General features: G+C 45.4%; 1 protein-coding gene across 4 annotated transcripts in view; it reads right to left on the bottom strand.

Annotated features, from left to right (window-relative positions):
- PTPDC1 (protein tyrosine phosphatase domain containing 1) overlaps nucleotides 1–13,801 on the bottom strand; it is a 66,461-nt gene extending 52,660 nt beyond the window's left edge. For 2 of the 4 annotated variants that reach the window (XM_045470296.1, XM_045470298.1), the window contains exon 1: nucleotides 296–1,944. The gene's annotated coding sequence lies outside the window, so the exon portion shown is untranslated. Of the gene's footprint in view, nucleotides 1–295; nucleotides 1,945–8,276; nucleotides 8,340–13,687 lie in introns of those variants that run through there. The other 2 variants (XM_045470294.1, XM_045470295.1) reach the window with 2 other exon arrangements.
- Between the last annotated feature and the right edge of the window lie 743 nt (nucleotides 13,802–14,544).

The raw sequence follows: 14,544 nt of genomic DNA, 5'->3' as shown, positions 1-14,544 counted from the left end.
GTTCCTGGGCATTCCAGACGTGAGTCCCTGGAGGCCAAAGGAAACCACCTCACTGACATTTCTGCCCCAAATGCTGTTCTCTCGGAGGCCAACAGCCAGACCTCTGCCCTGGTCCAAAGGGATGTTCTCTCAAATGATAATTCGGAAAAATTGACCAGAGACCCCAAAAATTGGCCCCAGAAAAGGAAAAACAGTATTAGAAATCTAGTCATTGTTGGTTTGATACTAAGAGAGAACTGTGGTTTGGACCAAATAACAATCTGCCCACAGAAGTTCCAAAATCCCCACTGCTCACCACTGTACGTGCTTTCAACCACTGGTCTCCTGACACGGTGATGGCATTCATGGACCGATACAGGTGCGGAAAAGGTAACAGGGCCACAGAAAGTGCCTACTTCGCTCGTCCCACATCCAAGGTATAATCCAGGGAAGACCGCACTTCTCCCAGACTCTGAACCGTCCGACGGACCATTTGAGGTTTGGCAAATGGATCTCATACGGCTTCCCTACCTCAGGGAAAGAAATATGTTCTTGTCGTGGTCTGTATGTTTTGCCACCGGACCGAAGCTTCCCCTTGTAGACAGGCCAATGCTTCTTCTGTGGCTAAAATTGTGTTAAAGAAGATTACTCCTACCCGGGGCCCCTCTCACACATCATGGTGGTCGGGAAACCCACTTCACCACGCAGGTGCTTTGTTAGTTAGGCGTACACTGTTCGGCCGTGTGATGTTACCACACTTGCACTGTGCACACGCCACGCTCGGTCCTCAGAGTTGTCACACTCACTCGCGGCATCATGAAGTCTCAGCTGGAAAACTTTGTAGACTATAAATGTAATTTGTTGTCATATTACTTTTTTTGTTTTGTTAATTATTTTTAGGTTTTACATTTTATTACCTGTCAAACTTTTGTAAAAAAAATGTACCCAATAAGGTGATTCTAGCTCATGCTTCAAGGTGATTTCCAACACTTACAACGTTGAGAAGACAGAAACTTTAGTTGGAAACCACCCAAGGGTCTCTCCCTCCTAACCTTCCTCCTTACTCAAATGTGGCCTGAAGTGGTTTCCAACTGCTATGCATTTTCCCTCCGATGAAGGACATGACAACCAGCAAAGGTCCTCCCTGCCACTGAGGGACTAAACCACTAAATACAGAAAACCTGACTCGGGACAGGTGCTGCTTTTGGGGAAAGCTCTTGATTAAAAGGGGGAATGTGAAAATGAGTAAAGGAAACCTTACTTAGAGTGGAGTTGGGGGTCCGACGAGGGAGCACGCATGCCCCCCTCCCCCACTGCTTGCAGCCTTTGCAGACGCAACAGGAAGAGCCCTACCTTGCATTCAGTCAGGACCAAGTTCACTTTACCACCCCTGCAAGATGAAGGAAGATTTTCTCCTGACCTGGCAACAGTCCAGCCAATGACAGAGAACACAGCCAGCCAATGACAGAGAACACAGCCAGCCAATGAGAGGTGTCACAGCCCAGCCAATGAGACACTGTAATATCCAGCCAATGAGAGAGGGTCACAGCTCAGCTAATAAGAGATGAGAGATGGTAATACCCAGCCAATGAGAGATGATCACAGCCAAGCCAGAGAGGTCACAACCCAGCCAATGAGAGACTATCACAGCCCAGCCAATGAGAGATGGGCACCACCCTGAAACTCCCATTTACCTCCACTGGACTTTTGTGCAGAACAGCCTTTGCAAATCCCCCTTTCATCCATAAAAGGGCATTCTTCTGCTTTGTTCTCCGAGTTTACCTATGGTTTGTAGTAACCTGAACGTCCTAGATTGCAATTCTTCTACTCCTGTACAGAGTAAAATAACTAGCAGTTTTACGTGTAAGATCAACAGAAAGGACGACAGGTCTAAAATCAGTAACATAAGCTTCCAACTTCAAACGTGAGATAAAGAAAAACAAAACCTAAAGCAAGCAGAAGGAAGGAAACAATAAACCAAACCAAGAGCTAAGAAAAAAAGAGAAGATGCAAATTACCAATCAGGAGTGGAATAGGAGTCATCACTACTAATCTTACAGACATCAAAAAGTTAGTTAAGCGAATAGCACAAACAATTCTATGCCCATAAGCTTGATAATTCATTTTTTCACTATTTATTTTTGAGAGGGGGGAGGGGGAGAGAGAGGGAGACACAGAACTCGAAGCAGGCTCCAGGCTCTAAGCTGTCAGCACAGAGCCCGACGTGGGGCTCAAACTCACAAACTGTGAGATCATGACCCGAGCCGAAGTCAGACACATAATTGACTGAGCCACCCAGGCACCCCTAAATTTGATAATCTAGATAACATGGACCAATTCTTGAAGGGTGCAACCAACCAAAACTCACCCCAGGAAATACAGATAATATGAATAGCCCTACACCTGAAAAAGATTAAATCAGTGGTAAATCTTCCCCCAAAATGAAAACACCAAGCTCAGATGGTATTACTGGTGAATGTTACCAAACATTTAAGGAAGAAACAATACCACTTTTACAATTTTTTCCAGAAATCAGAAGGGAGATCATCTTTCAACTCATTTTGTAAGGCCAACATTACCTTTTATTCCAAAACTAGATAAATATATTACAAAAAAGAAAACTATAAACCAAGATCTTTCATGAATTTAGATATATTAGCAAAATGAATCCAGCAAACTGACTATATAAAAGGGGTAATACATGGTAACATGGGGTTCATCCCAACAATGCAAGGCTGATTCAACATCTGTAAATCAATGTAATTCGTCATATTGATGGAATGAATGAAAAAAGATATGATTATATTAATATATGCAGGAGAAACAAAGTTCAACATCCATTCATGATAAAAACCCAAAAAACCTAGAAGGGAACTCCCTTAATCTAATAAGACTATTTTTAAAAATCACAGCTAACATCACACTAAATAGTGAGATGTTAAGTTTCTCCCCAAGATCAGGAAGGAGGATGTTCCCTCTCACCACTTCTAATTCACCTTCATACTAAAAGTTTTAGCTAGTGTAATCACACAAGAAGAGGTATACAAATTGGATAAAAAGAAATAAAAATAAATAAAATAAAAAGAATAAAATAAATAAAATAAAATAAAATAAAAAGAAATAAAGAAGAAAGAAAATAAAAATTATAAAATAAAAAGAAATAAAACTATCTTTATTCACAGACAACATACCTCTCTATCCAGAAACCCCAAAGAATCTACCAAATAACTCCTGTACATAATAAGTGAATTTAGCACAGCTGAAAGGGACATAATCAAGATAAAAAAGACAACTGCTTTCCTATATACCAGCAATTAACACTTGGAATTTGAATTTTAAAAAATAATACACTTATAACAGCACCTCCCCACATGAAGTCCTGAGGTATAGATGTAACAAAATATGTACAGGATCTGGGTACAGAAAACCAGAAATCACTGATCAAAAGAAATCAAGGAAAATCTAAATAAAGGAAGAGATATTTCATGTTCTTGTATTTGGAAGACTCAATGCAGTGACGATGTCAGCAGATCGATGGTTTAATGCAATTCCTACTGAAATCCCAGCCAGCTTTTTGGAAACACACTCAAGTTTATTCTAATATTTATATGAACAAGTAAATGTATCAGAATAGCCAATTTGATTCTGGAAAAGAGCAAAGTTGGAGGATTCACACTACCTGATTTCAAGGCTAACTATAAACCGGTGAAAGAACCAACTCATGTTATGGAACATAACAGAGCCTGGAAACAAACCCACAAAACACAGTTTTTGACAAAGGTGCAAAGACCATTCAATAAAGAAAGAACAGCTTTTTCAACAAGTGATGCCAGATACTGGAGTACATATGCAACAAACTGAACCTCACACAGATATTAACTCAAAATGGATCACTGACCTACATGTAAAATGCAGACATTATAAAATTTCTAGAAGAAAGTACAGGGGGGAATCTGCATGACCTTGGTTTTGGTGATGAGTTTTTAAGTATACCAGCAAAAGCAAATCTATGAAAGAAAAACTTTTAAGTTGAAATTAATTAAAATGAAAACCTTGAACTCTGTAAAAGCCACAGAGGATGAAAAGACAGACTGGGAGAAAGTACCTGCAAATCCCATGTCTGATGAAGGACACGCGTCAAACACATGCAAACAACTTTAAAGGTTGAATAAGAGGACAACTCTTTTTCTTTTTTTTTAAATGAGAGAGAGCATGTGCGAGCACGGGGGAGAAGGGCTGAGAGAGGGAAAGAGAGAATCCTAAGCAGGCTTCATGCTGTGAGCGCAGAGCCTGATGTGGGGCTCAGTCCCACAACCCTGGGATCACGATCTGAGCTGAAATCAAGAGTGGGACGCTCAACTGACTGAGCCACCCAAGCACTCCTAAAAACTGGCAAAATGAGAAAGGGAGGAGAGAGGGCAGGGGTGGGAGGACAGGTTCCCAGGATGACTGATAACTACTGTTTCCTGCTCATATGTTGGTTAATTGGAGATATTATAGGTATTTACATATTGTATTTTTTAAAAATGTTTGTTTATTTTGGGGAGACAGAGAGACAGAGTGTAAGCAGGGGAGGGGCAGAGAGAGAGGGAGACACAGAATCGGAAGCAGGCTCCAGGCCCCGAGCTGTCAGCGCAGAGCCCGACGCCAAGCTCCAACCCACGAAGTGCAGGATCATGACCTGGGCTGAAGTCGGGTGCTTAACTGACTGAGCCACCCAGGCGCCCCACATATTGCATTTTTATTTAAGAAAAAATGAAAAGGACATCAGGGTGTGTAAATTGTGGTTGCTGCAGAATTTTTCTTGTAGAAAAGAAACTGGTATGAATTTGAATACTTCTGAGTAAGAAATGGTTGAGCAAATTCTAGCATACATTTCTCACGGAACACAAGCCAGTTACATTCTCACCAAGTTATGTTTACATGCACTGAGCTGGAACTTGACTGCAATACGGCGGTAAGTTAAAAAATAAAAGCAAGTTGCAGAGTAATAGTTTGGGTTGAGTTACATTTACGTGTTAAAAAAACTTCAAAATTATAGAAAAATGCATTTGTGAATTAGAAACATAAGGGAAAACTGGCGCCATATGTGTCAATCTGTTAATACCAGTTTTAAGAGATTTACATTTGGAGCAAAAAAGGGAGCATTTGTCCTATTTATTCCCTTTATACCCTTCTGTATTGTTTGAGCTTTATTTTGAAGTTAAAAATGAAACCTTTATATTATACTTTTTAGTTTCTACCGAAAGAAAAAAAATGGGCAAAAGATGTGAACAGGCACCTCACCAAAGACAGACAGATGAAAATAAAGCGTATGAGAAGATGCTTCGTATAGGGAAGTGCAACTTAAAACCACAATGATATACCACTCTATGTCAGAACAGCAAAACACAGAAACACAAGAAAACCTAGCAATGTCAACTGCTGGCACAGATGGGGGGCAAGAGGAAGCCTCTTTCACCACTGGTGGGAGAGAGGGCAACGGTACAGCCATGTAGAAGGCAGTGTGGCGGTCTCTCAGCCAGCTCAACACAGCCCTAGAGTAAGACCCAGAAACTGTTCTCAGCTATTTACCCAACTAATCTGAAAATACATCCACTCAAAAACACATATGTGAATCTTCACGATGGCTTCACTTGTAATCGCCAATATCTGGAAATGACCCACCTGTTACAAAACCTACTAGACCACTGTTCTGTGATTAAAGGGAAAGGATCATTATACTATGCAACAACGTGGATAAATTTTACGTGTAGCACGCTAAGCAAAAGAATCCAATGTAAGATTACACTGTAAGATTCCATTTATATGACTTCCTGGAAAAGAGACAAAACAGTCTTTGCAAGACGTGTGAAAAGGGCAGAGGGGCGGCCGAGTAAAGCACAAATTTTTAGGGCCATGAAACTATTCTGTCTAGTACTACAGTGATGGATATGTATGTTATCCATTTGTCAGCCCTCCCAGAACTATTTTATAGCACAAAGAATAAACTTTATGCAATATTTTAAAATGCAAACTAAAAAAAATCAACTAGGAGGGTGGAGAGTGGGGAACCCCAGCAGGGAATGCAGACAAAAGAATTTAATTGTATTACAAATGTGTGAATAACCTCACCAGGGAGGAGGAGGGGGGATGGCAGAAAGGGACCTGAGTAACTCTGGAAATGACCGGAGACTAAAGTCAAAAGGAACCACACACTCCACTGTAGCTGGAAATGCGACTTCTCAGGGAGGGGCTGGTTAACAATCTTGATACCCCTGCACACGTATCCTGGAATGGAGAAGTTAAGTAGAAACATGGTGAATGGCAGAAGCCAGGTCTCTCGCTGTCACAGATGGAGGGTACAGATAACAAGTAAGCACCGGGGAAAAGGCCAGAATGAACCAGGTGGGGGGGTTCTGAATTAGAGTCTGAGGCATCAGCCGGAACTCCTATTTAGCTTAATACAGAAACCGATGACTCAAAGTGGAAATATTACAGAGATGTGTGCACACACAGGTAAGTGAATATACACATATTTATCTCCTAGCTCTGCTCATTCACGGGACCTAAAAGCAAGGACACCCCAGTAGCGATGAGCACATCAGAGCAAATCCTGGCTTTTAACACCAGGATCCAGCAATCCTTGTTGAAATGGCTGATTTTAGGGCTGGAACGGGGAATACACTAGATGAATCTGAAGCATCCTGTAGTGCCAGAAAGTAGGCAAGTGCTCCAAACACAAACAGAAACCACTGGAAAGAGCTCTCAATGGTAAAGTTGGAACAATTTGAGCAACAAATAAATACTACACTTTTCAGTTGTACCTACCTGGGAACAGAAACCTCTGACATGCTCAATAATACAAAATTGTGTCACCGTGCAGGTATATTTTTCCCAAAGTCGGAAGGCAGGAGGACAAACCAGAGTATGCCTTAGAGGGGAAGACGCCAGAATGCTTAGGGAGTCACACGAACAACAGTCCAATTCAATATAGTAAATATCTGAGCCCCTACGAGGTGCCAAGAGCTCTGAGAACACGGGCGAGTACAAAGACAAAATAGTTCCTGAGGTGCGTGGCCTGAGGGACGGCTCAGGACACCCTCACAGGCTGAGTTGGAGTCAACATCTGGCACCAAGTAAGTGATTAATATATGTTACGATCTCTTCCCCCAATGCCCAATGCAACAGGACTCACTCTACTGAAACCAGTAAATTTCAGCACTTATGTGACAAAAGGATATTACTTCCATTCTATATTGTTATAATCAACTAGAGAAATTAGCATTTTAGAAGTACAGAACTTAAAAGTCTAAAACTTAACATGCAGAAAAACTGTTCAGCTTTCTTTCTGTCTACACGAATGGGGGAGTCCTGTACTTTGACTCAAGGAGGCCACCACTGATCCAAGTAACAGGCAATTAGAAAATAAGACTTTGGACAGCACAAAATGAAAAGCAGAAATACTCCACGATCACTTTATAGAACTTTAGACCATTAAGGGCATGAACACTTTAAAATTCCACACATTATTAACATTGTTTCTCTGTTTTGAAATATGGAACGGCTGCATCAGAGGGAAGAGAAGAAAATTATCCAGATGAGAATGCTTTCCCACATGTACCAGGAAACACACACAACTGACCACTGAGAGGAGAAAGCCTCCCCAATGCCCCTGCTTATCACTTCTGCTCCCAATGAGCTTTTGCTGAAAGAAAACAGTTGATTCTGTACAGCTTTATACTCACAAAATTAAACACAGGTAAGCTGGATGCGTGCTAGGACCTTTGCAAAACAGGCTTATGGAGGGCGTGTGGACACGAGTCAGCTCGGGGCGGAGACCAGGAGCTCAACCACGGGGGCCAGCAGGAGAGGGCACAGCGTGACGCCAGTGTTCACAGGGCACGGGGAAGGTGAGCGTGTTCAGGTGGGCCGATGACATGAAGCGAGAAGCCCGAGATGTGTTCAAGACACGACAGCACTGACGGCGGTGAGCACAAGGAGGCCCGCGGGTTGGGAGGGACCGTGGCAGGGGACGGCCCGGCCTGCAGGGACAGAACTGCAGGACAGCACTTCCGGGCCACACGGACATGCAGAGAGCTGGCTGGAAACGGAAAGGCATTCCCACTAAGCAAAGTCAAAGACAACAACTGTACACACAGTACGTCCACACAGGCGGAGAGAAAGCGCTTGAGAGACACCAGGTGGCTGACTTCCCTGACCCGCTCCTACAGCTTCCGTTATTACTCGCGGTACATATTCGGCCACTCTTCAGTTCTTACTCAGGTGGCCACCACAGACTTGAAACGCTAGCTCACCAGGCCCTTCCCTAACCATTCCTGAGGAGCCAGAGGTCTGAAGACGTCCGGAGAGGTCACAGTCTGGAAAAAAGAGTGGACAAAAGGTGTTGACCTCAGAATAAGTGCCTCCATTCACGAACAGCCAGAGGAGAAAGCACACACTACACGCGCTCGCAGGAGATGCAGCGTCCAGCGCTCACGGGACAGCTGGCTCGTCTACCACCATCCCGAGTAAATCCACCGCAGATCAACAAAGGCGAGCTCAACTAATACGATACTAACGCTGCTGGAACTGCAAGGGTTTTTTTTCGTTTTGGCTTACCAGTATTTTCTAAATTTTTATGCTCAATGACGTTTTACTTTTATAGGAATACAATTCCACTTTCAAAAGATCCTATAGTTGTAATGGTTATTACATTACACACAGCCTTGGTTATTTACTTTCGTGCTACGTGTTACAATATATTCCTGCCATTGTTTCTAATATCTGCTGTACATTTAACCTGTGGCCTGAGTCAATTTATACATAGTTTCTCATTGGGGGATAAAGACGAAACTATTGTATATTTCAAAACAGCCACAATGTAATAGTCAAATATATTTGCCCATCAGTGATAGACACAACAAAATTGCTACCAAGTTTGAGGTAATATACAAAAGGCTAGACAGAATTTTTAAATTGGGCCATTTTCTTTGGGACACAAAAATTTTAAACTTGAATATCTATTACTCAACTCTAAACATATTTTCAGTCAGCCATGTCCCCTTTCCCTACAATTCTGAGGAAAAGTTCCAGCATGTGATTTTACTTTTCCACACTGACCCTAATCCCCTCAAGTCTACTCTTCATGCTCTGCCTCTAGCAAATAAAGTAAAAAATAAACATTCTAAAGGATTGGCTGACAAAGTTTGAAAAGAAGAAAACTGAAGGTGCTACCTGTCACCAATAGGATAAATCTTCCTTCAGAGATCTCTTCCGACAGAGACCCCTCCGGTGGGCAGTAAGGCTGAGAGGCCAGGGTTAGGGAAGGAAAGGAGCAGATAATTGATTTTGTTCCTGGACAGGCAGTTTGGGTTTCCAAATTTATCCTGTAGACCAATTCAATAAATGGATTCTTCTGGTCCTTATTCTAGCAATAAAACATCTGCTTAAAAAGAACTAGAATTGGGGCACCTGGGTGCCTCGCTCAGTTAAGCGGCCAACTTCTTGTTTCGGCTCAGGTCATGATCTCACGATTTGTGAGTTCAAGCCCTACATCTGGCTCTGCACTAACAGTGCAGAGCCTGCTTAGGATTCTCTCTTTTTCTCTCTCTTTCTCTCTCTCTCTCTCTCTCTCTCTCTCCCCCCCCTCCTCTCTCTCTGCCCCTACCCTGCTTGCTCACTCTCATTCTCTCAAAATAAATAAATAAACTCAAAAGGATTTTTTTGATGAAATAAAGTCTTGAGTTCACATATAGGGCCAAACATCTTTCCTTCTGAAGGGTAGAATACCACAAATTACTACACCGACCGTGCAGAAAAAAATGGTGTTGCTTGAACTATAGTGAAAAGAAATGACTCCCAGACCAAAAAGACTTTTATTTCCCTCAAGAAGAAACTATTAGCAGGCTTTCTCCTAGCTGGTCTCCACCTACAGTGGCTGGCTCCTATGTTCGTAAGCGGGACAGCACTCAGACACAAAGGTCTGATCCAGAGACTGACAGGTGTTCGTGCCCACAGAGGAAGAACAAAGGGCAGAAGTGCTCTTTCATAGCAACTACAAGGAGGCTAGCTGATGGCCTGGCGGGGGGGGGGGGGGGGGGATCTGCCAATCAAGAGGTTAAGGACTAGGTGCTAAGCATCCAACTCTTGATTTCAACTTGTTCATGATCCCAGGGTCATGGGATCGAGCCCCATGTCAGACTCTGCGCTGAGCATGGAGCCTGCTTAAGGTTCTCTCGCTCTCCCTCTGCCCTTCTCCCTCTGTGCATTCTCTAAAAAAAAAAAAAAAAAAAAAAAAAACGATCATGGACTAAAATCATAAGGTTTACCACCAAGAGGACAACTGTTAGGTTTTAAACCATGGCAAAAAAGTTATGTCCAAATACTTAACTAGACAGCCCAGGAAACATGACTAATAACGAACTGAGAAAATGATAAGCAGAATGCCTGTTAATATTTCTGTTAGTTTTTTTCATGCAAGTGTAAGTAGTTAGGGAGTTTCAGATTTTCATCATTGTAACTGGTCACTTGCAAAAGTCAGTTTCCTTAAAAATCCAATTTGTTCAATTTGCTGTCATCAGATCTACTGCTGTTTGATCAACTAGAAAAATAAAAACATGTACCTTATAAGCGATGTCTAAGGTCATGGGCTAGTTGTTCTCTCAGACACCTGTTTAATGGTCAGTCCACACTCACTATTCGTGTTAAAAGTCTCATGGGCTTGAGGATCAGTACATTTTCGAGATCATGCAGAAAGATTTCTGGGGACACAATTTTCTACAAAACTAGGTGCCCATACTAATTGCCATTAAAGGGAATGATTTCCAAGAAAAAATACGATTATAACTTCTTGTAAATTAAGCCAAAGAACTGTCAAAGCACTGACATTTTTATGGAACAAATCTAAGTTACATCTCTTGGATCAACTGTGAAAAGTATTTCAGACCTGTGAAATCTTCAACTGTGCTCGTTTATTTTCTTGAAGTTTCCTATTTTCTAATGCACAATGTACTTTTAACTGAGACTTGAAGAGTTTAAGAGAATTTCCCAACCACTATTTTGTTACAAATCAAACTCAGTGAGAAACACATTTCCTCATCATGCTAACATTCAGAGACTTTGTAGTTGTACTGTTCAAACATTTATCACAATCTGTACCTACCTTTTTTTTTTTTTATGTGCTTGTATTTTTTTCCCATATAATTTCTGTAAGATCAGGGACCCTGTCTGCCTTCCTCACTGGTATATCCCCTCCACCTAACACAAAGCCTGGCACCAATAATTGTTCATAAATATTTACTGAATTAACAAATAGATGATTTTAGTCATAGAAAGGAAACATGATTAGGAGCTAAATAAATAGCCCGTGCCCACAGATCTCTCAAAAATATTTAAAAGGTGGCTCATTGTTATTTTTTTAAATGTCTTCATTTCATTTTTGAGAGAGAAGGAGCACGAGTTGGAGAGGGGCAGAGAGAGAGAGGGAGACACAGAATCCGAAGCAGGCTCCAGGCTCCAAGCTGTCAGCACAGAGCCTGACGCAGGGCTCAAACCCACGAACCATGAGACCATGACCTGAGCCGAAGTCGGATGCTTAACAGACTGAGCCACCCAGGCGCCCCATGGCTCATTATTATTTTTATCGATTTTTTCTTTTCATGCCTTGCATGCAGTAGGCCCTCAAAAATAAATTGCATCTTTTTTGGAAATGAAAATGACCTGGAATATTACAGCAGTATGGGAACGCACTAATCTCTAAAAACAGGGAAGGTGAAAGAGAACAGGACAAAACTGGTTGTGCTTAGTATTCTACCAGGCCTTTCCATATGCTGTCCCAAATAAAACCCTGGAGGCACTGTCCCCATCTTACAGATGAGCAAAGTGAGACTCAGCCAGGAAGTCACTGGCCCAAGGTCAGGAAATGTTAGAACTGGGGTTAAAATACGAGTTCTTGCTTAAACCAAAACCCACTTTATTTTCTCTACCCCAAGTTGCCTCCACGGGAACCAAAAAACACTCCATTTTTTTCAGTAACAACACATTAAGTGCATTAAATGACACAGTTAATATTTTGCAAAGTGGGGCGCCTGGGTGGCTCCGTCGGTTGAGCGTCCGACTTCGGCTCAGGTGATGATCTTGCAGGTGGTGGGTTCAAGCCCCGCATCGGGCTCTGTGCTGACAGCTCAGAGTCTGGAGCCCGCTTCGGGTTTCTGTGCCTCCCTCTCTTTCTGCCCCTCCCCTGCTCATGCTCTGTCTCTCTCTGTCTCAAAAATAAATAAAAACTTAAAAAATATATTTTGCAAAGAAATGTTTTGATTATTCAACTTACATATTTTAGAACAGGAAATGTATGAGTAAACTAAAAAAAAAATCCAATGTATCTTTAGGTGAAGCCGAAGTGATGAGAGAAAGAACGGATGAAGTCACCAGCAAAGAAACATTCCAACGTACACGTTTTCACACCCACCGTGCTGCTTATTTTAAAGCTAAAGAAAATCTTCAGATGTTGAGGCAGTTTTACTCGGAAAAAGGATGAGATGTGCCTTTAAGAGAACTGTGAGTGGGGCGCCTGGGTGGCGCAGTCGGTTAAGCGTCCGACTTCAGCCAGGTCACGATCTCGCGGTCCATGAGTTCGAGCCCCGAGTCGGGCTCTGGGCTGATGGCTCAGAGCCTGGAGCGTGTTTCCGATTCTGTGTCTCCCTCTCTCTGCCCCTCCCCCGTTCATGCTCTGTCTCTCTCTGTACCAAAAATAAAAATAAACGTTGAAAAAAAAAAAAAAAAAAAAGAAAGAACTGTGAGTTAAGGTTTGTCCTCAGGATAATTTCCAGATTTCCAAGTGGAATTTTGAAGTGCAAGCCCCTTCTCTCCGAAGATTTTCCTAAATGCTGGGACCCTGAACAATCTATACGAGGAGCACCGGGGAGACTTCAACATCAGTAGGGGATTCCGCAGGGTGTGGAAGAGATTCTGCCACACTGGTTGCACTGGGGGAAAGTGTGCTTCTCAGACCCCTTTTCAGAGCGTCCAATGTTACCTTTAAAATAACTGTCGTGGGCCTGAATTTTTTTATGAGGATCAGAGGAGCATAGGAGGAAGCCCTACACTGGAAAGGAGGAGAGAAGGGAGGACAAGGCACCTTCCCAGACCGCGCGGACGAGGCAGGGCGCCAGGCCCGGTCAGCAGCTGGTCCCCGCCGAAGCCCGGGGTGCAGCCCCTGAAGATGGCCCGGGACCCGGGGCACCTGGGGCACCGCAACTGGGGGACCCGCACCTGGAGGCACCTGCACCTGACGGGGAGAACCAGACCAGGCAGCACCCGCACCAGGGGGCGTCCCAGACCCCGGCGGGACACCCGCACCTGGGGGACACTCACCAGGGGGGCACCCGCACTTGGGGGCGTCCCAGACGCCGGCGGGACACCTGCACCTGGGAGGCATCCGCACCTGGGGGCACCCGCACCAGCAGGCGGGAGGCGGCGCGGTCCCAAGTCGCCGGCGGCGGGGTAGCGCCCAGGGGCCTCCGGGACCGCCGTGGCGGGCTCGGGCTTCCATCCCAGCCTCGGCCTCCCCGCGCGGACGGCGGAACGACCCCCGCCCCCCGCCCGGTCCCCGCTCTCCTCACGCGCTTCCCACAAACGGCCGACGCGTCGGGATCTGGGCGGCGGCAGCACAGGGCCGACCTCCGCCTCTGGAGGAGACGCGCCAGGCCTGCCGCCCGCCCGCACTCACCGCGCCGCCCGCGCCCGCCAAGGACGCCGCCGCAGCCGCCCGGCAGCTTCCGCCCGGCGCCACACAACCGCCGGCGCCCACCTCGGCCGCGGCCGGCGCAGGCGCTCTGGGCCGCTCCCGGGCCGCGCGCGCCGCCTCGCCCCCGCCGCCGACGCACGTGACGCGCGCCGGCCAATGGCAGCCCGAGGCGGCCTGGGACGCGGCGGCGGGCCGCGGGAAGGCCGCAGGATCCCGCCTCCCGGCCGGACTCGGAGGCCGGCGGCAGCGGGAAGGGAAGGCAGGGCCCGGGTTCGGCCAGCCTGTGCCCGCGGGACGGGGAGCCGGAACCTGGGCCCCGCCCCCGAGCTACCCTGCCCCGACGGCCGCGACTGGCCCACGAGTGTCCCGAGGGGCCCGCACCTGCTCCTCCAGCGCGCGGCGGATGGGGTTCGCCTGCGTGTAGCAGAACCCCCAAATCCCAACACCCCGAGCCTTATCGCAAGGCTGCCTCCCCTCCAAGAGCAAGGGGAGCTCGGGACCCCAGGGGCCCAGGCTCTCTCCGCTCTGTCCTCACCGCTTGGCTTCCGACCGCAAATCTGGGGGAGCTCCGGCAGTCACCTCCTTGATTTAGGACGGGCCTTCCAGAAGCCCCTTCCAACAGCCTCTACCCACATCTTACACACTTAACCTTAGCAGCTCACCCAGCTGGGAAATGGAGTCTGAGCACGTTTCTCTCCGCGGTGAAATCTCCTTCCAAAAAAGAGGGAAAGAATGCTACGTCCTGGTGGGTGGGTGGGTGTTGTGTGTGTTGTGTGTGTTTAAACCGGTGCGGGTGGTCCTATATCACACAGTTCCTTAGAAATAAGTCCTCCTGGATG

Source organism: Leopardus geoffroyi, chromosome D4 (genome assembly GCF_018350155.1).
Source record: "Leopardus geoffroyi isolate Oge1 chromosome D4, O.geoffroyi_Oge1_pat1.0, whole genome shotgun sequence".
Classification (NCBI taxonomy): Eukaryota; Metazoa; Chordata; class Mammalia; order Carnivora; family Felidae; genus Leopardus; species Leopardus geoffroyi.
The sequence above is the reverse complement of the archived record's forward strand: the minus strand, read 5'-3'. Positions and strand labels throughout refer to the sequence as shown.